Source organism: Homalodisca vitripennis, chromosome 5 (assembly GCF_021130785.1).
Source record: "Homalodisca vitripennis isolate AUS2020 chromosome 5, UT_GWSS_2.1, whole genome shotgun sequence".
In the NCBI taxonomy this organism is placed as follows: Eukaryota; Metazoa; Arthropoda; class Insecta; order Hemiptera; family Cicadellidae; genus Homalodisca; species Homalodisca vitripennis.
In genome coordinates, this window is record NC_060211.1 from 28,292,508 (window position 1) to 28,319,324 (window position 26,817).

The 26,817-nt window shown below is 32.4% G+C and overlaps 1 long non-coding RNA gene across 1 annotated transcript in view; it reads left to right on the plus strand.

Moving 5' to 3' along the window:
* LOC124361898 overlaps positions 1–26,817 on the plus strand; it is a 174,458-nt gene that overhangs the window by 142,764 nt on the left and 4,877 nt on the right. Inside the window, exon 2 of the long non-coding RNA XR_006922402.1 lies at positions 20,957–21,061. This is a non-coding gene — a long non-coding RNA (uncharacterized LOC124361898). The remainder of the gene's footprint in view (positions 1–20,956; positions 21,062–26,817) is intronic.

The following is a 26,817-nucleotide window of genomic DNA, read 5'->3' on the forward strand; positions in this document are numbered from 1 at the left end:
TTCGGGATATTGTTTACATTTATATCCCATAACATCTTTTCCATCACTGGTGATATGAATAATGGGAAAAGTTCATACTTTGTACAAAAATTGACCTTGGTACGTTTGTTGGTCACTTTGGTATGCCACTTCTTTCAATTACGGAGGTCGTCTAAACTTTAAATAAATTCATTAAAAATTCGGTATTTTTGAATTTAGATGAAAAAGTAAAAGTTTTATGGAATGGTTATAAAACTTCCTAAACTCTTTGTTATACTTGAGATACTTTTGTTGTATCTCAATTGGTTTTAGAGATATTGAGTACATGAGTACATCATGACAATAAATAAGTTTCAGTTGTCGCAAAATGTAACTACTTCCAACTGAGCCGAAAGGACTATAACAAACTGAGGGGTGTAATACTTTAACCAAAACGTTTTGTCTTTCGTGCGAGGTGTCTTTTGTTGAGCTTTCATAAAAAGAGGTGCCATAAGAAGAGTGATAATAATGTACACCTTATTTGAAGTAATGATTTAGACTTTAAACAATACGCCACTTTTTAATCTTTAAATAATTAACTTTAACCTTCTTTCTTCTAAATTAATATTAAAGTTATACGATTTGTATTAATAGTTAGTAATCGTAATCGTACATTTCTTTCATACGGCTGTGCACTGTTAGTTAATTGTTTACTGTCAGAGTAACTCTTTAACAACAACACTCCATCATTTCATAGTTTCCGATTTCACTCAGATAAGTTTGACAGGGCGGAGATGACCTGTCGATGTAGACTAGCTTGTTTCCTCTGCAGCATATTGTGTACCAGATTCATATTATCCTTGTTCCGGTGTCTCATTTTAATCATAAAAACTACGTGGATTTTATTATTCTAATTGTACGTAATACATAATGAATACAGAAATTTAAGAGGGGAGAGAATTTATTTAAAACGTGTAGTAATTCATCTTAAGGGAAGTTTAATATATTTAATCTGTTAAGAATAGTATTAAACTTTATTCTTATATAAGGTGGTTAGGGAATGATGTTTCATATTTCGAGTTTTAAAATCTAACTCATAATTTAAAATATTATATGAGAATTAAAAACAAAGAGTAATAAAAGATGCGTCACATCCATAGCACTATAAAGCTTCTATATTGATATAAATCAACAACATATTTGATTTATATGTGGTTTCAAAATCCGTTATATAAAGTTTTTGTTGTATCTCTACAAGAAACAACGTAAAGTCGTAAGTAAATCGTAAATACGTAGCAGTTAAAAACGAAGTAATAGGCTAGCAACGCCAAGAAAACGAAGTATCTATATAGAGGGGGAGGCCCTTTGCGTGGTAACTATTCGACGCTACAAATGACATGCAAAGAAGAAAAGATATGAGTAAGCTGAATGTCTTTTAAATGAATCAAGAAATCATGATTCATGATTCGTGGAAAAACACGTCAATGATGCTAAGAACGTCTTAGGGGTTTTAGATGCAAGAGTCTATTATTTAATAAAAAAAAAATAATTTATTTGTGTCTACTCCTCTGCAGTAGACTAGACATATCGATCTACGCGTGCACTCCAATATCGAAAAATTGCCGCTCTTGGAAATCCACAGGGTTAACCAGATTTAAGTGATATCGGTATTTACTGAACCTAGTGTAGGTGAGATATAAGCAAGCTAGAATTGAACCCTCCTGGGAAACAGTGATAGTAGTTATAGAATATAAAAACCAAATAATAATTTCCGATTAAACTGATAATATTAAAACAAATGTAGTACAGTTCAATTTCAGTTCTAAGAACAAACTTTTGCATCTCTTTCAGGTTTGTTTTAGCCGTGAGCAAAAATATTATTTCACTCTAAAGCAATTACCAAGAGAAAAGAATATAGAAACATGCAATTAAAAATATCATGCCCTACGGAACGAACTGTATCATATATTTTAGTTGAATATTTTTGAATAGATTGTGCCCTGAGCAAGGTAATTATAATATATTTTAATGTAAGCCTGTGTAAAGATATATAGTACAGATACCATACCAGACACGAGAATGCATTTTAAACAGGATTTGTAAATAGAACTAATAAAAGTTAAAATATAAATGTTGGAGCAATTAAATCTCCAAAGAATGTGAACTGCAGTTGTGTTACGGTTAGGAAAAATAATTAATCGTGCAATAGTTAGTGCAACATCTACAAATCTGCCTGCAGTTACGATTATTAATTGCCGTTTCAAATCTACAATACCAATTAAATGTATAATTATACATTTTTGTCATTTAAGCTCTGTAGTCAGTAGAGTCTTGTTAAAGGGTTCGTTTTAATACTTTGTAATTTTTAAAATGGTTCTGATGAATTTTAATACAGAGTTATCAAAGGTAAATCTTAAAAATTACTTATATATCAACCAGTACCCACCAAACTAGGGTATGAAAGTCAATGAAATCAACAAACAATTAATCTATAGATGTGACCTGAGTCTTATACGGAAAATCGGAAACTAAAATGACGTGATCTGAGGAATTTTATTACAAAAAAGTAATTAACCAATTAATGTTTAAAACTACTGCTATACCATTGGAATTCATCAAGCTAAGACAGGAATTCATGATTTTAACGGAATTGCTTTTTCATGATCAGGTTTTACAGTACTGATTTTACAGGTGCAGATATTTAGCGGCACTGCATTTGATGACGAAGATGGAGCAACAGGGTTATTCAGATCAAAACCATGCAGTATCCAAATGTATATTAATTCGTAATAATAACTATTTTTATTTTATACCGTATTCATTTTCTTTAAATAAAATTCCAATGACGAATATCTGTTACAATATAACGTAATATGTGGTGTAGCATTTTAAGGAAATTCGTTAAACTAAAAAAATCTGTTCAAATTACAAAAACGAATTATAAGAAATTGTTGAAGCTCCGAACCCGACAGTCATGTAAACTATTTCTCATAAAGGGAACATTTTGACCCTCCCATCTCTGTACATTTTTGAAGTTTTAAGTTTTTACAAATCTAATAGTAAACAGGTCCATAAAAATAAAGTATTTCACCCTTGCAATACAATCAGATACTACACTATCCTGTTAGTCGGTTAAAACTATATGAGCAGGGTGTGTAATATTCTGCATTACAACTTTTCAATAAATTGCTAAAAATCTTTAAAAATTAATACTTAAATAAAACATTTAAAAATTCCTTAAAAGGCTACCTCATAAACCGGGCATATTACTCTGTCGAAGAGTACATAAATACTTAATTTATCCATTTATATTTCTTATTTGCGTAAACAATTTTTGTTGAGCAAAAGTGTAATTTGTACTTTTGATTTCTCATTCATTTTATTTGTTGTGCTGACTGTGACAATTCACGTTGTTTTAGCTCTGATAAAGAATGTAAAAAAATTTTATTGAATAAATGAATAAAAATATAAATGTGCACCTAAATTATTGATGTTGTCAAAACAACAATGTGACAACATTAACAATGCATTGATAATAATAAGTTAGTTTAATGGAGTCCAATTGAGAAGTATAGTCCAATTTCAACCTAAAAAATCTGGAGGAGGTCTTACAAGACTTAGTTAAATAGTTTGAACATCGTCATGGAAGAAGTCAGTATCCTGGAAAACAGTGTTATAAATCTTATTAGTTTTTGACTTGTTCAATAAAAATAAAGTCTTAGTTTAACGGTTTGAGTATCGTCATGTAAGAAGTCGGTATCCTGGAAAACAGTGTTAATCATATTAATTTTGGAGTTGTTCAATAAAAATAAAGTCTTAGTTTAACGGTTTGAGTATCGTCATGTAAGAAGTCGGTATCCTGGAAAACAGCGTTAATCATATTAATTTTGGAGTCGTTCAATAAAAATAAAGTCTTACAAGTCTTAGTTTAACGGTTTGAGCATCGTCATGTAAGAAGTCGGTATCCTGGAAAACAGTGTTAATCATATTAATTTTGGAGTTGTTCAATAAAAATAAAGTCTTACAAGTCTTAGTTTAACGGTTTGAGCATCGTCATGTAAGAAGTCGGTATCTTGGAAAACGGTGTTAAATCACATTAATTTTGGATTTGTTCAATGTAAATACATTTTTTATAATTAATAAAACCTTTAAGTGTAATATAAGTGTTTTTACTTATATTTTATTGGTTAAATTATTGTACCAAGAATTACAGTTATAAAAACACTCAGTTTAGTTGCTTAAATTTAAATAATTAATCCTGAATGTACAGTGAGAGACAGAAACGTTACCTACACCTCAGTACTAACGAGACTCTCGCATGTCTCTAATGCCGGATACAATTCTGGTCTAAAGATAACTTTCTCTTACAGTTGCCCTATCACGACCAATCTCGTACAGCAAAACTTACGTTGTTTTCCTATCAGTCCTCATACGTTAAAATAAACCTACCACATAAATGCTAAGTTTAAGCCAAAACAGTTAACCCTTCTATTTATCACATTGCATGGTAGAGGTTAAGTGAAAGAGAGGAATTTTTAGTCCTAACTTCGCCTCTATAAATAAAGGCATTTTCCATTTCATTTCATTCATGGCAGGAGTAAGCTATACCACGTGTTGCGTAGCAGGATTACCTGAGGTAGGAAGCTAAATTTTATACTAACGATCTACTAAATCTCTTGGAGTAACATGAACCACAATTGAACTCGACTCGATGCTACTTATAGAAAAGAAACGTAATTCAAAAGTTCGGGTTTATAGGTTCGTTCTGGAGTTATCGTGTGGACATACAGACATATAGACAGACATACAGAAATGACATATTTCCAGTCCAGTGAATAAACAGCGGGCAAGGTAAGAGTACGCCACATCACGTGTCGAGTTGCAGGCTTCGCTGACGTTGTTTCACGTTTATAGCTCATTTCATTCTAGCTGTTCTGCATACATGCAGTCAGACAAGCACACAGAAGAGACATTGTTGTATATTCTGGGAAGTAAAAGAGAAATTATTTTTTTGTATTACCAAATGATTCCACTAAGGCCTCTCTAGTGATAAGGTTCGCTGACGCTGAACTAATAAATCTGCTATACCCAACCTTTCCCTTGAAGTAAGTCCTAAGAGGATAAGGGCTTTAATTAGTCCAAGAAACTATAGCCAATTATCATTGCATAAGCGAGTATCTCATTGGAAGATGCTGATACAGTCACAGTATTATGAAGTCTGATGGTCATGAGTGGGAAAAAGCTAAGTAAATAAATTTTATGTTACCACACCCAGAAGGGATCGATTGTGGCTGGTTTGTTCTTTCCAGTTGAATCTACTACTGGGCACATCAAAAACCGTTCTGGACATCTGGGCAACCTTATGGAGGTCCAGGAGCGGCACATCACAAACCGCAAAATATTCTGGATTCTGGGATGCAAGGGTAATACGATAGGTCTAGTCTACTCCGGGAGATGACTGTTGGTGTAGGTGGAGTTCATTCTCTAAATATAAGAAGTTCTTGCTAGCCTCAACAAGGGTGTGCCACCCCTGCCTGCTTTGACTGGAGAGGCTGGTTCGGAGCTGGCCTGCCCTTCTTCCGGGGGATATGACTTTGATATAAGTGCCCTAATTCTTCCTCATGGATCTCGATAGGAGGCGGCCTCTACCCCCTAACCTTACCCATCCTGAATAGCCTGTCATTCCGTAAGGAGCGCTAAGGTTCTTACAGGAATAAGTGTAATTAATAAGCTTCTTGTCCTAAGAGAACAAAAAATAAAAATAAATGTTACCCATAGAAAGTATTGTTTTGTTTTTTTAACGCTTCCGATAATACCCCATTTTGTCTCCCTTGAATCTAGTGCAGTTGGGGATTGTTTTATATTTTAGAGAAACTTCATCTATTGACTTCACGTAAAACAAAGTTTTGTGCTTATATGATGCAAATTAACGTCTACTCCCGGCCATTAGGGGAATGAGCAATAAAGGTGCAAAGGAGGTAATAACTGTCTGTAATATAATCCAGCTGTAAAGGTAACTATGCAACCTTAATGGCATTACAATGTTTTTATGAGTGTAAACTACGCACAATCAATGGTGTCGTAACCTTTCACTAAGGTAAAAATTAGAAACTAGTAGAAAATTTATCGTGCAGAATAATTTGGTTTTATCTCCACAAAAGAAAACAATATTGTGATTCGTTCTCCAGGAACAAACTTTGACTTCATTTATTACCATTTTTTTTACTTCTACTGTACATCTAATACTAAAATTTCATTTATCATTAATAAATGTTCTTTTTTTTAATTTGACTTCATATTCCATGTGTATGAAATGTTGTATAACATGTTCTACTGTACATCTAATACTTAAATTTAATTTATCACTGATAAATGTTATTTGTGTTTTTAAATTTGACTTTCATATTCCCTGAGTATGTAATGTTGTAAAACATGGTTATTATGTTTGGTAGTACTAATCAGTTGTTTTTTATTCGATTTTAATGAAACAAACACTTTTAGATTTAGAATAAAGTTTAAAAAATTTTATTATTCTTGTAAAATTTTCATACAGGGTATCGATTTTGCGGAATTTAACATCAAAATTTATGATTGGCTACCATTTTAAAATGGGTAAAGATAATTTGTTCATATGTTTTCTCAAATGGGCATGCAAAAGGTCAACACAACTACAAAGTTTCATTACTTTATCTATACTACTATAGTATAAAAGATATAACTTTTTTGGTAAAAAATCACATACAGACAGTAGACGGAAAACTGAAGGTTTTAGGACATACCTCCATATGAAGTTGTTTTGCTTATTTTCATGTCTAGAACAAAATACTATAATATTGGAACACCTTTAGTAAACATCCTGTATATACAGGTTTTAAAATATTTTAAAAGGATGAGAAGAACTGAAGACAAAAATGTATTAAGAAATTTGATCGCATTAATTCAGACAAAAGTTTCAGATTTCACTGAGCCTATGTATTAAATCTATTATTATGGGTTTGTAATGATGATTTCATTATGGTTATGAATGTTTTGTCTGATGTTGAAATTATGGAACTTAACTTTAAAGAATAATAAAATTATATATATATATATACATATATATATGTATATATATATATATATATATATTTGTGTGTGTGTGTGTGCGTGTGTGTGTGTGTGTGTGTGTGTGTGTGTGTGTGTTTTTTTTATGTACTAGGGGTTATCTCCTAAAACAGGCTTGGATGGTACTCGAAGTTCGAGAGAGCAAAGCTCTTAAATCTTAACTTACTCTCACAATAAGAACGCTGTAACAAAGTGAGAGCTAAAATCTTCTGCCTATCTGTGTCTGAAGAGACGTAACAATGTCAAAACAGCTTCACTAGGCGGAGTATCCTTTACCATCGCAAGGTTTCCCAATAAGGCCAAAGCCCATACATAGCACAGTGGGTGGTACCTATAGAGGAGTTTATCCGTTATCTGAGTTAAAATACATTCTTCAGAGTTTAAACTGATCGTTTCCTTAAAAAAATGCCCCTTCATCACTTAGTTGCTAACTCAAATGGATATCACCGTGTTACAGCGTACTTTGCTCCCTCTTCGTGTACCATCCAAGTCAGTGTAGGAGATAAATTATACTACTAAAACCTTCCGGCAAAGACGATCTGATAGACTTACAATACTATAAAAAATTTACTTGTATTTTATAATTAATTTTAAGAAAGCATTTCATTATGTTGTAGCGTATTTTTTGTTATTTTTAGATTAGACTTATATTCAAACAATGAGGAAATGATTGGACGTGGATATATAATAGATAATGGACATGGATAGATAGATAATGTCTATCTCTTCATGATGTACGTATTGGTGTCTAACTGTAATATTCTGTAATATTTTAAAAAGTGGCTCACAGTGTTCAATACATCTAAGTCTACACTTGTTTTTGTAAAAGTAAGATTTCCTGTACACAGTGAATATCAGCACAACATAATTCCAAAAAGAAATTGTCTTTTAAAAACTTAAGTAAACTCAAATAATTCTCACCCAAAATGTCCCGAAGTTTAAACATGAAGTAATTTAATAACCATATTTAGTACAACGTGTGCTAATGTAAGCTTGCTAATTTAATTTAATATCTGTTTGAAAACGTAATAATTGTACAGTTTGATAATCGTAGTTTGGCTTAGGCTTAAAGTAATTATCTATTAGGGAATAAAAGTCTATTAGTGTAAATTTTACTGTATTCCACTAATGTAAATGTAAATGATGTAACAGCGTTTTAATGGACTGCCTGTATTTAAAGTATGTGACATAATAGGAAATATTCGTCACTTTTGAAGGTCATTTGCATTACACATGGATGTGAATATATGTACATTGATAATTAGTCGTTTTAAATGTGGAAATGCAAAACTACATTTCCCCATTGCAGGTGTAGCAGTACAGAAGCGGGGTACTATACAGTACAATATGTAGAGGGGAGGCTATTTTGGGACTCACACTCCTCAAGCCTCATTAACCTGGACGTCTTGCCGGCCTGTCTTTATTTCCGTCTTTGTCTCGAAGCATTTGCACTTACGCGTGTTTAGCGGTGGCTGTATGTTTTACATAATAGCCTCATGCACTACTGTCACTTTGGTAGTAGACGTAGTGATATTGTTTATGTATTGCATGTACTGAAGTCACTGTGGAAGTAGACGTAGTGACGTGACTGTTTATGTATAGCCAAAGTTCCTGGTGACAGTTCCCAACAAGTTAAACAGTTGTGCTGTTCGGAGTTGGCACACACTGTCCTGTATGGGGAGTGAGTTCGAACATTGGCTGTTTGGCTGTTTGACGTGTATTAGGAGTTTCCAAACAGAGGCAACTACCAAAATATATTGTTGCATAATGAAATTTAAACCACGATTTATTAATGATTCGTATAATACTTCGCACAAAATGAAACATTCTTAATCTATTTACATATTTCAGATCCTTCAGTAATATACATTGAAGTAAATAGTATTATGCCTGTGAATTGCCATTACAAACAATAATGGAGAGTTTAGTAGAATTTAACATTGCATATTTATAAATTTAAAAACAAATACTCCAGTAATATATTTTTTATTTTTGTGAGGCCTTTCATGCTCAAGAAAATTTGTCCATCAGACCCCCATAACTGATTATGTGTTCCTTGAGCACGAAAGGTCTCACAAAAATAAAAAGTATTTTATTGGAGTGTTTGATTTAAATTTATAAATAATTCCAATAAGAAAAGAAGTTTCTAGAATGCATTACGTATTTAAGTTACTAATCTCTATTTCTCAATATGATTCCATTATCAGTCTCTTCCATGAAAGTTGCCATTTTCCAATCAATGGACTGGACTCTAGAAAAATTTAAGGAAACCCATCTCATTAGACTTCATTAGATACTCGCTTTATGTATTTGTTTTATTATGTATTACGTTACAGTAAAAGATAAAAATGTGTTTTATGACCATCATCGTTTTTTTTCACAAGGATCTTTATCGATTAAAAAAACCAACATATCCTAAAAAACTGTTTGTTTCTTCATAGGAAATGTAATTTGATTCCCAAACATATAACAGTAATTCCAATAATGGGAATCCAATGCTAAAAATAGTCTTATTTATTAGTTATAATGTACAGAAAAGAAACATCTTAGTAATGAATGGGTCTAGTGAACACGTTATTACATTCTTTAACCTAATTTACGGCTAGAAATTTAGATTTACCAAAACGAGGTATATAACTTTAATAAAATATTACACAACCCGTAAATGTTACAGTTAAATCTTGAGTTATGTTTAATATACACTAGCAAATACCCGCGGCTTCGCCCGCAATTTTTATGCAGCATTCCGTGTATTTAATTGGGTAGCTCCCACGATTTCAGTAACACTTGAACTATTTTTGGCCAATTAGAGGAACTAAAAAATCTAAATTCATAGATTTCTTGTGAGAGCACTTGTGATGTAATACGATAGGGCCCTATGATATTTGGATTAAAATGAAATTGAAATTTTGTAAATGAAATTAGTTATATAGCATGCATCAGGTAACCATTTTTAAGCGTTGATGAGTAAGAGGACCAGAGTTTAATAAACACTGCGAAAATATTGCACTGATAGTTCTAATTAATTATAATTCTAACACAAAATTAGAGTTTGCTATTTTTGCTCTGAGAGAAAAAGTATATAATTCTGACCTGCATAAAATTATATGGATTAAAATAAACGTCAATAATTTTAACACATTTTAATACTTGCATATATCAGTTTCGTTCATATTTAAAGATGATACATGACACAGTAAAGTACGTTTTTGCTTTCCAAGCCAAGTTCGCTATATCATAATATTTCCTCTGTCCAGTCTAGGAATTATATCAGTATTTATACACATAATCATTATCGTGTACCTCACCAGATAGAAATAGACGCGATGTCCCCTCAACAATGTTCTGCCATAAAAATTACATTTAGTGTCTCGAGTATTGTTTTGTGATTCCATTTGCTATAATCACGGACTCACTGCGATCGTTTGATTCTTTAAATCGTAGTCACGCAGCGAATGGTTTGTTGAATCATGCAAATGCCCAGTCCCTCCCTCCGTGTTTGTTCCTTGAGGTGCTGTAAATATACCGTCCTACAACGTCTAAGGAAACCAAATTCAATACTTTACATTTACACATTGAAATTTAGTTAACTGAGGTAAAATACACAATAAATTAATTGGTTAGCCTTGTTGCCATGATGTTGAAATAAGAATTGTTGTTACTTTTGTTATGCTTTCACTCTGTAAATGTAAAAAATCTAAAATAGTAATTAAATTAATTAAACACATAATCTTGCTGTCATAATACAATGTTTACACAGAACAAAAAATTACATTTAACAGATTATTCTAATTAATATTTTGCAACTTTAGAGACCAAGATGTGATTTTTAATTGGTTTAGTGACCAGTGGGGCATAGACCGAAGGAATTTTCGAAATAAGATTAGGTCTATATTCATCCCAAGGACCCTAAGAATGTCCATGTAAAATGTCAGTACAGTCGGTTGAATAGTTTGGGCGTGAAAGCTTAACAAAAAAAAAACAAAGGCACTTTCGAATTTGTAAATTAAGTAAAGTTTTCAGGTAACTTTCAGGTTTCACTTTTTTTAGCTGATAAAATTTGAAGAAAAATAGTGTTTTTTCAAGAATTGGAGGTGCCAGTTGTATCCTAATTACGTAATTCGAATATAGTCCATTTTGGGTTCTATAAATTGGTTTATTTCTTTATAAATTATACACACTATTACTGCAATTTTGTAAAGAAATCATCTGCTGCAACAAAATCAAAATCAGATGACTTTTGTTTTGAAATAATAATTACTGCACACTTATTATTAAATATATAATCTCAGAAATTGAATCAGACTTTCATTGCGGCATTTGCGAGGATTCAGCAATAGAGGAATGGAAATGGCTGTAATATAATTGAATTCTCTTGTGCACCAAGGCGGGTAGTAAAGCCTGTTTATGCGGGTGGAGAAGTAATAAGGAAGTCATGAATATGCAGATATCCCCTCAGCACACCTTTCTTCGATTGTTGTGTAAGTGACTTATAAAAGGCAGTCTGTTCTGCAATAAATCCCTCTTATATTGTTAGTCATCCTTTTATTGGGAACCGACTGTACCAAACGACCTTACGTTACGACCCATAACAACAGTGCTAACTCTTAAAACGATTTTTTTATTTCCTTGTTTTTGGTTACAGAGTTTTATTTTGTGTTTCAGTTACTACTTATATGAGTGATATTCGTTTCTTTGGTTTTTGTGTGGTATGTTAGGTATGTTTAATAAAAGGTAGACTTTTATGTGCATCGGAGCATAAAAGCATAAAAAGCCTTCGAGTCCTCGAAAACCAAAGGGAATTGTGCAAAATGAAATGAAAATTCAGGGAGTAGTAGTCGTTGTAGCAAATTTAAAATAGAATTCGAGATGCCAGTACAAGTTGCTCTTTACTAAACCAAAAGAGCAACTTGTTTTTTTTTTTAGTTGTTCACTGCTAAAGTAGACTTCAATCCTACATATAAAGTGTGTTCCAAATGTTATGCACACTTAAGGTATCTTGGAATCTATAAGAGATAAAAAGTAGATTAAATAGTAAAAGTTGTGCGTAATAACAAGACCATTCAATCAATGTGGTTAAGTTAATTATTTGTTGCGTCATTCACTCGTTGCGCTCAAAAATTGGGTTTGGTCAAAAATGTAAAACTGTCACAGCTCTCTTACTAGTACCTATAATAGAAATGAAATCGTACGTTTTCTAAATGAAATCTGCGTAAAATCTATTCTAGTTTTAAAATGTTGTGATGTTAAAACTTTCAAGACCAGCAGCAAGTATACTTTTACTGATTGAAAAATACCATATATGTTGTACTTACATTGTGAGTTTCACATAATTCATAAAACGCCGTTTTTGTATGGTTGTTTGAATGGATTTTTATTATATAATTCGAATAGTTGTTAAACCTGACTGATATTTTACTACACTGCATTTCACAGCGTATTGTTGGTATCAACTGTTTAGTGAAACATTGAAATTATATGTCAAGTTGAGTCTAAAAATAAGTGTTACTGACATTTTTATGATTGATTACCACAATAGCATGTTTAAAAATTTAATTAGGTTGTTTAAATGTTTTATATGGTTTAATGTATAAAAACAATAGTATACAAAATGTGATAAAATCTTTTAACTAACATGCTATTTTGGTATCAGCCACACAGATATCTATAACAGTATTCCAGTATTTTTTTTTAAATTTATATTTAAGTTTTGCTTTAGTTTTTGCAGGAAGCAAAAATATTTGCATGGAAATGTTAGTATTGATCCATTAAAACGACAACTACATATTTTACATTGGTTATAATGGTTTATAAGTGGGTCTGTTAAGCAGAATTTCTCGGTGACACTAGAATCAGCGGGTAATAAATATTTAAACACGTAAAAGGCAGAGTAATAAGAAGAGAAGTGGTGAGAGAGGACGTCCAAGGACTTCAAAGGAGCTTTTCATACTACTGGCAGATAATGAGTAGCATTTCTCACGGATTCAGACCGTGACAGTGAACGTCATGTGCTGAACCTTGATCATATCTTTGTGTCCAGTTTGATCATAACATTGATCGACGTTGGTCATTACCTTGTATCTTGATCATAACGTGCACCGATCAAAATAAAAAGTCATGGCATACTACATGTGATATATTATCACTAAATTTGTATAAATTTTACGTTTAAGAAAGTAAAATCGAACCCTAACATATGATGTTACTGTAGTAGGATCTGTGACATGTACATAAGAATTTCGATCCACGTCCGACGTGGTTAGTAATGAATTGCCATACCTTGTCTAAAGACCTGTCAGACCGAGTACCCTGCTGCCAGGTGCCGTCATAGATCAGATGCCCCACGGAGTGTATAAAATTTACTACTTAGTATTTTTTAAACGACACTGTAAATAAATAAATAAATATTTATACGTTATAAGTAACACTGTTTATCTATTATTAATATTCCTTCATCGGTCCTTCCCACTGCCGCACAGCAAGCACTGACGATCAAGTAAAGAACGTGTCGCTATCATGTATCGTACATGATGCTTAATATGATCATAATAAATTTGGTTATCTTTGACTGAACAACAGGATAGTAAATTTAAATGTTTTCAATAAATAACAACATACAATCTTGATTATCACATTATACAAGTACATTACAAGTTATATTATTTAAAGAATCTATGACTTGAAGTAATTTATCGACAGCCTCCTCATGCACAGGAACAGTTCTTCTGTAAATGGAGTACTGAAATATATTTCTATTGCAATTATCACCACCTATCCCAGTTGATTTGTTTGTGGTAATTGTATATTATAGTTTCACAATAAAGATAGTTTATTAGAAAATCACTAAACTAAACATGAACAGATAGGGCGTTTCAAGTAATGCATAATTTCGTATATAGCAGTGCAATAATAAAAAAGAACCGTTTCAACAACAGAAACACCTATAAATAGGTGAAGTGGCAATTTCATTGCCTCATCCGGTGTTTTCGTCCCCGACTATCTTCGGATATCTTCAGACAAACATGATTCCAGGAGTCAAGTGTGAGACAGCCTCAGATACCAGACGCTGCAATAAAAGGCAGGCGAACTGGAGCAAAACTCAACATTAAAATATGGAATTTTGTTCATACCAACAGTGAATCCGCCTGCAATAAATTTCAATTTGTGACTATCTGAAGGTTTAACAATGCATTAGGATCGAGTTATTAATATTATTCGTGCTCCCTTAAATGATTAAGCGAGTATGTATAACACGCTAGAGCTGGGGTTAGAACCCCGAGTCCCCAATATGTAAGGATAGTTGCTGAAAACCCAAAAATCAAGGATGAGTACTATGAAACTCTGAACTGAGTACTAAATATCCCAAAATATCACTACAGACAATGATTACATATTTTTAAACTGCTATGATTTAAATGTTATAGTCATTAAGCTCATTTATTAAAAGTATACACCCAATTAAGGAAATAGAATAGCTTTAAGGTAAAATGTAGCAAACGCCAAGTTGATATGATGAGAGCGGGGTAATTGAGATCTCCTGGCGTGAGGTGGTTTTGTTCAAGACTCTCAGCTTTAATTAAATTCGTTGACATTCTCTTTTGGATTTAATGAAGAATATACCTAGCTTGGTATATACAATATATTACAGTCCAAGGGCCAACAGCCAATTTGCTCACAATCTGGTTTTTATTGAGGAATCTATACATCTATTGAGGAATTTCATAATCACTCAATGATAATCAGTTGCGCTAATATTGGTGGGGATCGAGTGTTGAGGCTATCGTAAAGGTTAAAAATATAAAACAATTATTATTCTTTCGAAAAAAAAAAAATAGTTAGCTTAAAACACAAAACCGTGAGACATGTCAATTAGTTTTAAATCCGTATCAATTAAACTTACGTAGAAAGAAGCGACTGTGTGCCAATTTATCAAGTTGTCTGTCAGTGATAAACCTAATTATTTGTGTACCCGATGATCTATTTTGAATGTGTCAAGCTAAGAAACACATCATTTGCAAAAAAAATATGGTTTGATATTTCAAACTCTTTCAATACCCTACTATCTCCATCTCCACCAAAATTAGTGCAGATGAATATATTTCTTCTTTAAATTCCTCTACCGATAAGGAAATCTAGGTTGTGTTCATAAAATGCAAATTGGTATTTGGTCTCTAGACATAAGACTTGCATACAATTAGAGGAAAAAATTTGAAAAGTAATGTTGTGGCGGTAGTTTCAACAACACCTGGTTGCGCAAATTAAGGGGATTTGATACTAAAAATAGGTAAAAATCATGACTTAAAAAAAATTGCTTTGTGATAATTTTGTCTATTAGGTTATTACACACAAAAAATGTAATATTACTCATGTTTCAACATTATTTTCATGAAAACACGACTATTTTCATAAGTTTTATTTGATTATTTCATTTTATCAAAATTTGGAACATTATGTCATATCAAATATTTTTTTATAGGTTAGTATAACAATATGTCACTTTTATTTATAAACATACTAGCTGTTTCTCACGGCTTCGCACTCTTTTCGTAAGCTTTGCTCGCATATGAGTACTTCTGGTTCAAGTGAGTACTTCATCTTCAACGCTGATGTAGAGTTTGCCTTGTTGCCATGTAAAAACTTAGCGCCTTTAAATAACGTTAGGCTATTTAATATACGTAACTGTCTCGTAATTGCAGTTTATAATGTGCAGGCGCTTTGAAAACTTGTATCTTTTGCCGCGCCGCCTGGTGGTTGGTTACATCATTGGACATAGCATATAAACAAACCTTCTCCGTGGAAAACAAATATACATAAAAATTTTCATAATGATCAGTCAAATAGTTGCTTAGTCTATAAAATATATAGAAACAAAAAAACATTGATTTATACATATATATATATATATATATAAAATATATAAATTTATAAATATGAGGATATTTATAGTAAATCTATATGTATATATACATTAATATTTTTTATATATAAAATATATATTTACTATAAAAGTTCCTCATATTTATAAATTTTAATTATATAATTCCTTTTTATTTATATTCAATGTTTATGAAAAAAAGGTGACATGACTAAAAGTTTTGTCAATCAGCTGATTTTACTTGGTCGTAAAATAAGATGGAATAAACCATTTTATGCTGCTCCTTGTGTGATTATTGTTTATTTTATTGTACTTAATAACTAATTCTTGGTAGAGTAAAGAAAAGTATGCAAAATATTGCACTTCGAAACAACTTGCAAGTTAAAAGCAGACGCTAATATGCATGTAAATATTTAATGCCCTATTTATATTAAAATATGACGTGTTTAGGGTTTGTTGCAGTATAGGGTAAATGTTGTTCGTGTTACTTTCTTGAAAGTAAAAGTTATCGTACAAAATTAATGTTATTATATGATATGTGCTATGACTTTTTATCTTTATCGGTGCACGTTATGATCAAGACAGGTTATGACCAACGTAGATCAATGTTATGATCAAACTTTACACAAAGATATGATCAAGGTTCACTGTTACGGCCTGAATCCGTGAGAAATGCTACTCATTATCTGCCAGTAGTATGAAAAGCTCCTTTGAAGTCCTTGGACGTCCTCTCTCACCACTTCTCTTCTTATTACTCCGCCTTTTACGTGTTTAAATATTTATTACCCGCTGATTCTAGTGTCACCGAGAAATTGTGCTTAACAGATCCGCTTATAAACCATTATAACCAATGTAAAATATGTAGTTGTCGTTTTAATGGATCAATACTAACATTTCCATGCAAATATTTTTGGCTTTTTACAAAAATTAAATTAAAATTAAAGTATATTAAACGTGTTTAAACCCTAAAAGTAAATGTGTGATTATTTTGAGGGCCACCCGACTCCGCTTTTTTGTTTGTACCCTTGGCAATCCTTCTTAAAAGGTGTGCATATCTTAAGATATACAGTATATGGAATTCGTCAAATAATTAAAAACCCGTTTTTATTGACGATTGAAAGGAGTTTTTATCATAAGTACAAAATAAGTGGCATTTTTGGATAATATAGTTAAATAGTTTTGGATTTATATTAATTTTGTCTCGAAAAACACCAATATCCGACCTTGTGGTAAACAGAGTTTGAATGAGTACATGATCTGCCACCTGGAATAAAACAAAATAACTTAGTAAATACATCTATTTCTGTTGATAAACTAAAAAAATAAAATATAGTAAGTAGATTTATTTACTAAGTTATTTGGTTTTATTCCAGGTTGCAGATGATATTGTTATTCAAACGCTGTTTCCCGTGTCATGGATTTTCATGTTTTTCAATACAAAATCCAATATAAATACAAAACTCTTTAACTACATTATCCAAGTTTTTACCACTTATTCTGTACTTACGTACTTACATTATTTAATTCTGTACTTATAGTTTAGTTAGTTTTGGTGCGTAATGAAAAGTATTAAATAAGTAAATAAATTTACTGTATAAAATAATTAAATTTAAGGTTGGATAGCTTGATAACTAATACAGTTATTTTATTAATTCTGCCTAAATGTGAAGTTTATGTCATTATTTAAAAATAATATGAAACTTTAAAAATCTATTGAATACTTTTTGTAGAATCTCAATTTTTAAATTACCTCCAAAATGTATGTAAAACACCATTTTATTTTAATTCCTGCCAAAATTCATTACACTATACCCTAACTAGAAAATACTGTAAAAGCTTTCCTTATTTAATAAAGAAATCACTTTTTCAGTAGCGAATTCCCTTAACAAGTTAGTATGCGGTCGGCCTTTTGTTTGAACATACTTCTTGCGATACGTCATGAGTTTGAAAAGTAAACTATTTCAGTTTTGTCAACATAGATATCTTTCGGAATCCGTCGAGTTGTATACGCGATATTTCTCGAAAAAATGATGATGATTAGCCCTGAATAGATAATTGACTGTAAGAATAAAAATTCCATCTTTACGAAAGTTGGATGCAAACTCTGCACGTGTTAATGAAACTAGTGCTGTATCCGTATGTATAAATTTTATGAACGGTTCGGCTCCAAGAATTTTAATAGGATATTATACAAAAATGTAAAAGGATTACTGTAACATTTGTAAGTATCCTTCATATAGTTATATAGTTCGTCACAATTTCACTTTGTTCAAAAAACACTAAGTCATTTATTGTAGTATCACTAGATAAAGGAATAAAATATACTAAGTCATTTATTAAATTTTTTTAGGAAATGCATAATCATTTTTAATTCACATAGATTGTCACGAGGGTGTTGCACAAAGCAATGACATAATTTGCCCTATAAATTTGTCTCTTCATTTCCCCCGTGTGCTGTACCGACACGATGTCTAGACGGTGTAACTTTATGTTCGGAGCAAACTTTACAAGGTTGATAAGACATAACAATAGGTCAATTGATGTAGTACTTTATTATAAAATACTAGAACTGATCAGTGAAATCTTTTTTCACAGTGATATCTTAAATGTAAGCTGACTATTTCGTTGTTGTATTTGAAATAATATGATCAATTACAATTTTAAACATGGTTATCACCCGACTTCGGATCAACATAGGGAATTTCATGTTCCAATCTTAACCTCTGTCAGAGTCCTGCCCCCGTTTTGATTTCAATAGCTCATTGCAAATGTTGTTTTATATATATGTAGTTTGTGCGATGTCCATAGACCTTGTTCATCTTGTCTTCTACCATTCCATTTGTTAACATAAAATAAAGGAAAAGTACTTCAGCAGAAGGGCAAAACAACTGAAAACATATCGTCTTCCTTCATTGAAAAAAATACAATTTAAGATCATTATATTGTATTGTTGTTTGTCATTGTGTTGTAAGTAAAAATCTAATTTTCTATTTACAACAAGCTTACGATTTAATCATTATCAGGAACATTTTTATTCATAGAGTAATAAATAAAAAACAATATAATACAGTGGAAAATATATTTTCAAATTCTGTAACAAGATTTGATTCCAACTTAATCTTGCGTTTTAGTAGCCAAGAACACTAGTGTCAATAGAAGATTTACAGCATTTAAAATATTTAGCTCATTTTATTCTCGAGATCCTACGAACAGATATACCGAAAATATTACATCCTCCGCAATAAAAAAATAAATCCTGTCAGCCTACTGAGCTATAGGCTTCAATGACGCTCAAACAGCACGATGGTTGGACATTCATTTGTTGACAAAATTTATTGCAAAATTTAAAGCCTACAGATGAAATCTCCTTTTTTGAGATATCTTACTGTATTATACATTTGCAAATTTGCTCATTAAGTTCATCAAGGTTTAGTAGCAGTCTTCAAATAGTAAAAGTTCCGGTGAGCTAAGGAGGATACTACACCGCTAGAGTGCACTAACATAAAACTTGTTCACCAACTTTGAACATTGAATTTTCACAGTACTTTTTCCCTTTTACGTTATGAATAAAAATGCCACATGTTAAAATTTCATTTTACTGTATTCACTTTCTTTAAACTTTATGTATTCTGCTATTTTATCGTTGCCATTATGATTACCAATAAGACCAATCTAAAAATATTATAGTTAATAATCACTCAAATTCCGTGGGTGACGTGCACTATCATCAAACTAAGTGTCTTCTGTATAGAAATGAAGCTTCATGTAAAATCTCGACTTTTCCACCCACATAAGTGATAGGTTTCACCAGCACTCGCATTAAATCACGAATAAAAAAGATTAAAGCTTTCACAGAGGTTAAAAGCAACTATTAGCTAGCTAAAGAATCGCGTTTTGATGTACGCTATTCAGGTTATTAAGAAAACATTCTGCACAATCCTTTATAATGTACAATATTGATAGCGGTTCTACGATCTGGTAGCTGTAAGCTGTGTTAGCGAACCTGTTACATGTCAACACTACTCTATGTACAGTACACAATTTTAACACTTTGCGTCATAAGTCGAACAATGTATGATGTTGATAGATGTAGAATACCACTTGAATAACCTGAACCATTTAAAAATAGTTTAGCAATCGCTCAACCAATTACCATGGCACTTTAGGTAAAGGTAAATATTTTCTTAAGGGTATTTACTTGAAACTATGCCATTGTGTGACATAAAGTGTCATTTTAAATGACACGATAGTATACAATGAGTGGCAAGGTGCAGCAGTCATATGAGTGGAACACTACTATTGTATGAGCAGTCTAAAATATCCTATAATTGGTAATTATGTAATGTATAAAAAATGTCTATGGGTAAACAGGCTTTCCGACGTAGACGTAAACCTAGATGGATCTTTCCGGACATTTGCCATCGTTCAGTGGAACAAAAAGACCAGTAACACTACGTTTCGAGATCTGCAATCTGATCTCTTCTTCAGGTAATTAACCTAACACATAATGACAAAATAGGCTAAAATAAACAAATGATACCAGAGCGTTGTGACACGCCTAAACCAGGAATCACAACCACCACGTTGTGTGTCAACTTCACCAACTCAAAAACATGCACTTAATAAAAAACTAAACAGAACACTAACTATCAAAACTGAACTACAGAATACAGTTAGTTAAGTTGACACACAACATGGTGGTTGTGATTCCTTGTTTAGGCGTGTCACAACGCTCTGGTATGATTTGTTTATTTCAGCCTAGTTTGTAATTATGTGGTAGGTTAGAATAACCTGAAGAAGAGATCAGATTGCAGATCTCGAAACGTAGTGTTACTGATTTTTGTTTCACTGAACGATGGAAAAATATCCGGAAAAATCCTATTTTCTTCACAATCCTTCCATCGTTCAAAATCGACTTCAAACAAATAACCCTAGATATTCTGCTCCGTAGATACTGATATATTCTATGATATTTGCTTGTCAGCTTTTTTTATAGAATTGTGTTTGTTTGTGTTCCAGAATGAAGCCTAGTGACTACGGGACGTGATGACGCCATGAGACAAGATGGCGTTATGCCTCACGAGGAGTCTCAACAGCTCCTCTCAGCACCGTTGCCCAATAAAGGTAAGTTCTTTCGGTTCTACTAGTTAGAACTGAAACAGTTCTACTGTTAGAATAGAACAGTCAGAGAACATAGGAATAAGAACAGGCGGGAATGATGTGACCTGGAGGAGTAATAACCACACTCTGATGACACTGATCCAGTAGCTCTCTTATGGCTTTCCTTGTATCGAATTTTATTAGAATATTATAAACTGATGTAATTTATAATAAATTTTATATATTTACAATAGAAAGTATGAAACTCCACAAAGAAACTAAGCAAGAAAACAATTTTACATTTATGTGCAAATTTATCATGACAACAAAAAGTTTCATCCAAACTCTCAAAACTTTCTATACTCTAATGTTACTACTCGTAGAAAAGTTCTTGCCAAGTTAAGAACGTAATCTCCGAACATTGAATTACACTTTAAAATGGAACAAAAACTCTAGTTCTCAGACATTTAAAACAATGTTTCATGTATACTGTGAAAAGTGTATTTACTCTAATGTTTACCAGAAAAGTTCTTGCCCAGTTAAGAACTTATTCTCTGAACATTGCATTACATTTTAAAATGGAACAAAAATTCTAGTTTTCAGGCATTTGCTGTGCTCGTTAAAGTCCTATTATACTGGATAGCAATTATGGATTTCATCTCGTTTAGTAAATTGTTAGACGAATATCCTCCAACATTTTGGTTAAAACAACTGTACCATGATTTGCCCACATCTAGACAGACAATTTCATACCAATCTGGATTTTCTGAAATTCTGAAGTAAGAAAATAGAGGATAGTTTGTCCTTGTCAAGCAGATGACGTCCAGGGGGTAGGACTTCTGAAGGTATTAATGAATATTTAAATATTCACGAGCTTGTGGGATATGCATGTAACCTTTATGAATTTGATATGAATAGTTGTCTTACCCTGTTGCACAAGTCATTACCCTCGTAATTAATTATAACACATTAGCGTCTTAGTGTCTTTACTAAATTAAAAGAGAAATGGTGAAAGGGTGAGCATAAGTGTTTGATTCTGTTCCACAAAATATTGTATATGATTATGTAGTGTTATGGTAAACTTATGGTGAGAAGTTTCTAACAAATCGTAATGAATTCTAATTTAAAATCTACCGCCTTTTAAAATGATATTTAAATGTTTAAATATAATTTTAGTAACATTCATTTAAAATACCCTGGATATTTTACAAAAAATACAACAGCTAAATAGTTAATACACTTTGTTGATATAGAAACATTTGGGCTCCTCAAAGATTAATTAATTTTTTTCTGCTCAAAGATTAGCACACGACGAACTAGAATTAATTTGCCATAAGTCAGTCACATAAAAGTAAGGGCCACGCGCAGAACTATGTTCTCTATCTGTACGCTAGTTACTTAGTATACTATGGCCACTTTTCTTATGTGTATATATTCTCCGTTCTCCTCATATCCATTATTTTCTTCGTTTTACCTACGTGATGAAATACATAAGTAAAAAGGCTGAATTAGTAGTGCCACATTCTATGTATAAAGTAACCTCAATTAGTGGAGTTTGACAATGGTTCTATACAGGTAAAATGGGTAGGTTTATAGTGTAGGCAGTAGTATAAGATAAGACTCCAGAGATAATAAATTTAGGATTTAAGTTAACGCAACAACGTATTTGGATTTTGTTGACGATTGGTCTGATGAGTGAAGTTGACTCGTTATGAAACTCTAGACAGTGAACCCTAGGTTGTAAGCTCCAAAAGTGCAGAAGTTTGCACAAAATATCACATTTGGATTCATATGTATTCATATTCCACTGGTAGGTCATGGGGAGTTTCAGTTGTGGTTGTAGTGATGCCGTCTTGGGAGGTTTTTCATGCAAGCAAAATGACTAAAACCCCGTAGATGTGTCTGGGTATTTTAAGCTCAAAACTCAGAGTTGTCGGTAAGAATTATTGTCTTTTAGACAAATCCAATCATTTGGATGCATGACGTGATCTTTTTATACTGTAAGGTTTGGAAATTTTGGGCTCTACGTCAGAACGGTTTTGGAGAATCTACGTGTAGGGCACCCAACACAAATGATCCATAGAGCTGCAGGAGTTGCGCTATCAAGGGAGTCTGTTAATCTGTAGCCCCTTCCCAGTCATGAGAGTTATAGCTAGGTTAAATTCCAGAGAGTTGTGCAAGAGAGCATTCAAACATTTGCAACTGTTGAATTTTGCCCAGTCTCTATATTTTAGAAACATCTTTGTGCTGTTTTTATAAATGTGCCATAACCAGAGAGCGTCACATACACGAGTATGAGATTCGAGGCAGGGATAACCGATACCGTTACTGGAAGACACAGAACGGTGGATTATGAGCACTTGCCTTCCCAGGCAGTTTGTTCGTTCATCAACAGATTGCCAAATTATATGAAAAATGCCCAAACGCCCAAGGTGTCAAAACATCATTTGAAGCGCTTTCTGGCGTCAAATGCATTCTAAAGCGTTGACGAGTTTCTGGCGTTTAACTGGGAGACCGCCCAATTCGATAACTGACTGCAGCGCTGGAAGTGGGTTGACATTGGCGAAGGATGAATGAGACTGGAGTGTATGAACAATGATGTACGTTTGGACGTGGTGGTAATGTGGTGTAAGAGTTTAAAATTTAGAATAAATTATGACGTTTGCTGGTCAATGTGAAGTTGTTACGAGCAATAAAGGATTTGATTTGATTTGAAACCCGGTAAGTGTGAATATATATAGTGGGTACCAGCAATCGTCCTATAATCCCTTTTTCCTGTCTATCCTTGCTCCTGCCAAGTGAAAACATGAGGGACCGGATCGTGTAAATTTGCATAATTTATACCTTGATACAGTGATAGAAGCGGACCCCGTGGGAATATGCTCGCTCTAACTGGATATTGAGGTGACAAGAGAAGACGGGTGCATAAGGCATATACCAGAGAATCATCAATGTAATTTTAATGTTGGAAACATCAATAAAATATAGCAACATAGATCAGTTGGTTATTATCCGCTAATATTATTTACCACCTAACCTCACTTTTATGGAACGTCCATGTGATAGAGTCTGTGTAACTATAAATCCCTTAAATATAGGAGACATTTTAAAATCATTTACACGATTTATTTTCCAATGCCATACACATAATAAATACAAAAAAATATCGCTTTAGTACTGCGATACAAATTAAGGATGGAAATTGTGAAATGTTACCTCATACTTATTTATGACCTAGATTGGGAAATGGAGGTTCTAGTGACACCGTTATTATGGAAATTCTGGATGCAACTCGGACACCTTCACTGTAATTTATTGAAATCCGAGCAGTGCTTTATCATTTAGTGTTTACCTTTGCTCTTCATATTCTTCTCCTACTTCTTTGTGCAAAGAATAATAGCATTTAGTGCACACCTTGCATCTCTGGTAAATTATCATGAATATTTAGTGAAAATACTGGAACCTTAATTGATTTTGGCAGATATTAACAAAGCCTATTTTTCTCACAAGGAATATCCTCCATTCGTTCAAAAAATTAAAATTGTCATAGAGAAGTTAGACAAAGTAATAATGTGGAAAAAGTTTTTTTACGATTTCTAAAAATTTAACGTTTTAGGCACCCAAACAGCAACGTACACTGATGATTGAGTACTTTTGTGCTAGCACACTCATTCAGATCTCCTATAAGCAATTGATGAACAACAGCAAATTTAAATTCATACATTTTAAACAATCGTATTAAAACTTAGATAATTGTTAATTATTGCAGGATATTACTTGATGTCAAGACAAGACAGTTAAGAGCCAAACACACCCTAAACGATTCGGCAGTGGACACGACAATCCACTTCCCTCAATTGAGTCGGTGGAGTATTTTTCGTGCTTAGAATTTCTAGCTGTGAAGGCATGAGCTTTAACCTGGTGCTTGTTTTCATGTTTGCCATAGCTGTATGAGGCATTTTAGGTTTTATATGTATTATTATAGTTTATTTAACTTTGGCATTCGTATTAGTTTGTATATGTTTCACAAATCAACGTTCCTAACTCATAATTTTAAATATTTGTCTTAAAACAAGAGTATGAATTTTCGTGTTGTACAGTCTTGGGATTAGGTCTACTGATTGAATTCATTTCAAAGTACATTTAACATTATGCATTAAATTGATTTTGTTTTGTTTTTATTCACAAAGGAAACAATATAGCTAAATATTTTTTTGGTTTAACTGATTTCACAATCCAGTCAGTTATTACAATATGATTCACTTCCATGAAGAAATATTTGTTAGTCTATCAGATCGTCTTTGGCAGGAAAGTTTTGTAGTCGAGTTTAGTCTCCTACATTGGCTGGGATGGTATTCGAAGAAAGTGCGGAATGCAAAATTCTTATGCACAATCTTCAACTAAGTACGCTGTAACACAGTTACAGCTGAAATCTGCTGTAGGATTAGTATCTACTCCTTTGCTCAAACTTGGTTTCCCAAGCAAGCCAGGTGCAAAGAAAAAGGGGTGGTGCCCCTACGCCTTAGCGTTATAAGTGGAGAACAGCGTACTCAGTTGAAGATTGTACAGCAGAAAGTTGAATTCTGCACTTTCTTCGAGTACCATCCCAGGCAGTGTAGGAGATTAAACTCATCTACACGATGCATTTGTTATTTTTTTATTTACTATCCAATTAACATTGACAGTACGTTAAGTGTAGTGCACCGTACGTAAAGATAATTTGGTATAAAATGTGTGTGTGTATATATATATATACAAGAATGCATACATTACTAATATGTAAAAAAATATATAATGTAGGTCAGATAAGAACTCGTCACAACCACTATTAAACTTAGGGATTGGGAATTATATCATATGACTTGTTGTAAAGATTCTAATAGGTCCCTAATCATCATTCATGATAGAAAAGTACTTCAAAAAGAAAGTTTTGCCACAAGAAAATGTGCAGGGATAAACTCGCTGTCGTGTCCAGACGACAACTCATTCATTCACGAACTTTGTGTGCTGCGTCTTCAAAGGTAGTTTTAAGGCAATACTTTTGAATGCCATATTAAATACATATGCTTTACTTTGCAAAGATATTCCAGAAATGGCAACAAATTAAAAAAGTACCTTAACATGTTACTTGTAATTATTTTGAATCTTTCTTCTAAATCAGGATGTACCATTATTATTCTTTATTGAACTTGAAATATCTAGGTATCAAATGTATGGTATGGACAAACATCTTTTATTTAGCTAAATTTACGAATGAATAAGACACACAAATACTTCGTTTGATAGAAACGTAGGATGAATATGCTTATCTTAAAATAAATGGAATATCTTAATGTAAATAAATGAAGGTATCAGAATTTTTTTTAACAGTGTCACTGATACTTTGCCATATCATATGATGTGTATCATATTCTAACCAAGCTTAGTATAATTGTTCCGCATCGATGAGTTCCAAATGAGTTTGAAGATCATATTTTTGGATAAATTTTGTAATAATTAAAAATCTCTGAAGAGATGAATATTATTTGGATATTTTCAGCAAGATAAATTCTTACAAAAACTTTGAATGGATTACAACTATTTTAGATTAAATTAATGTTAATAGAACTTTATTTAGAAGCTATTAAGTTTTGTCATTCATTATGACCCCATTAATATTAAAATATTCTTAAAATTTTAGTATGGTGCACATTTTAGATATTAAACAGTGTAGTAAAAATTTTGCTATTAGGAAATCAACTAAACAAAATTTTAGATATAATTGAAATTAATACAGATAA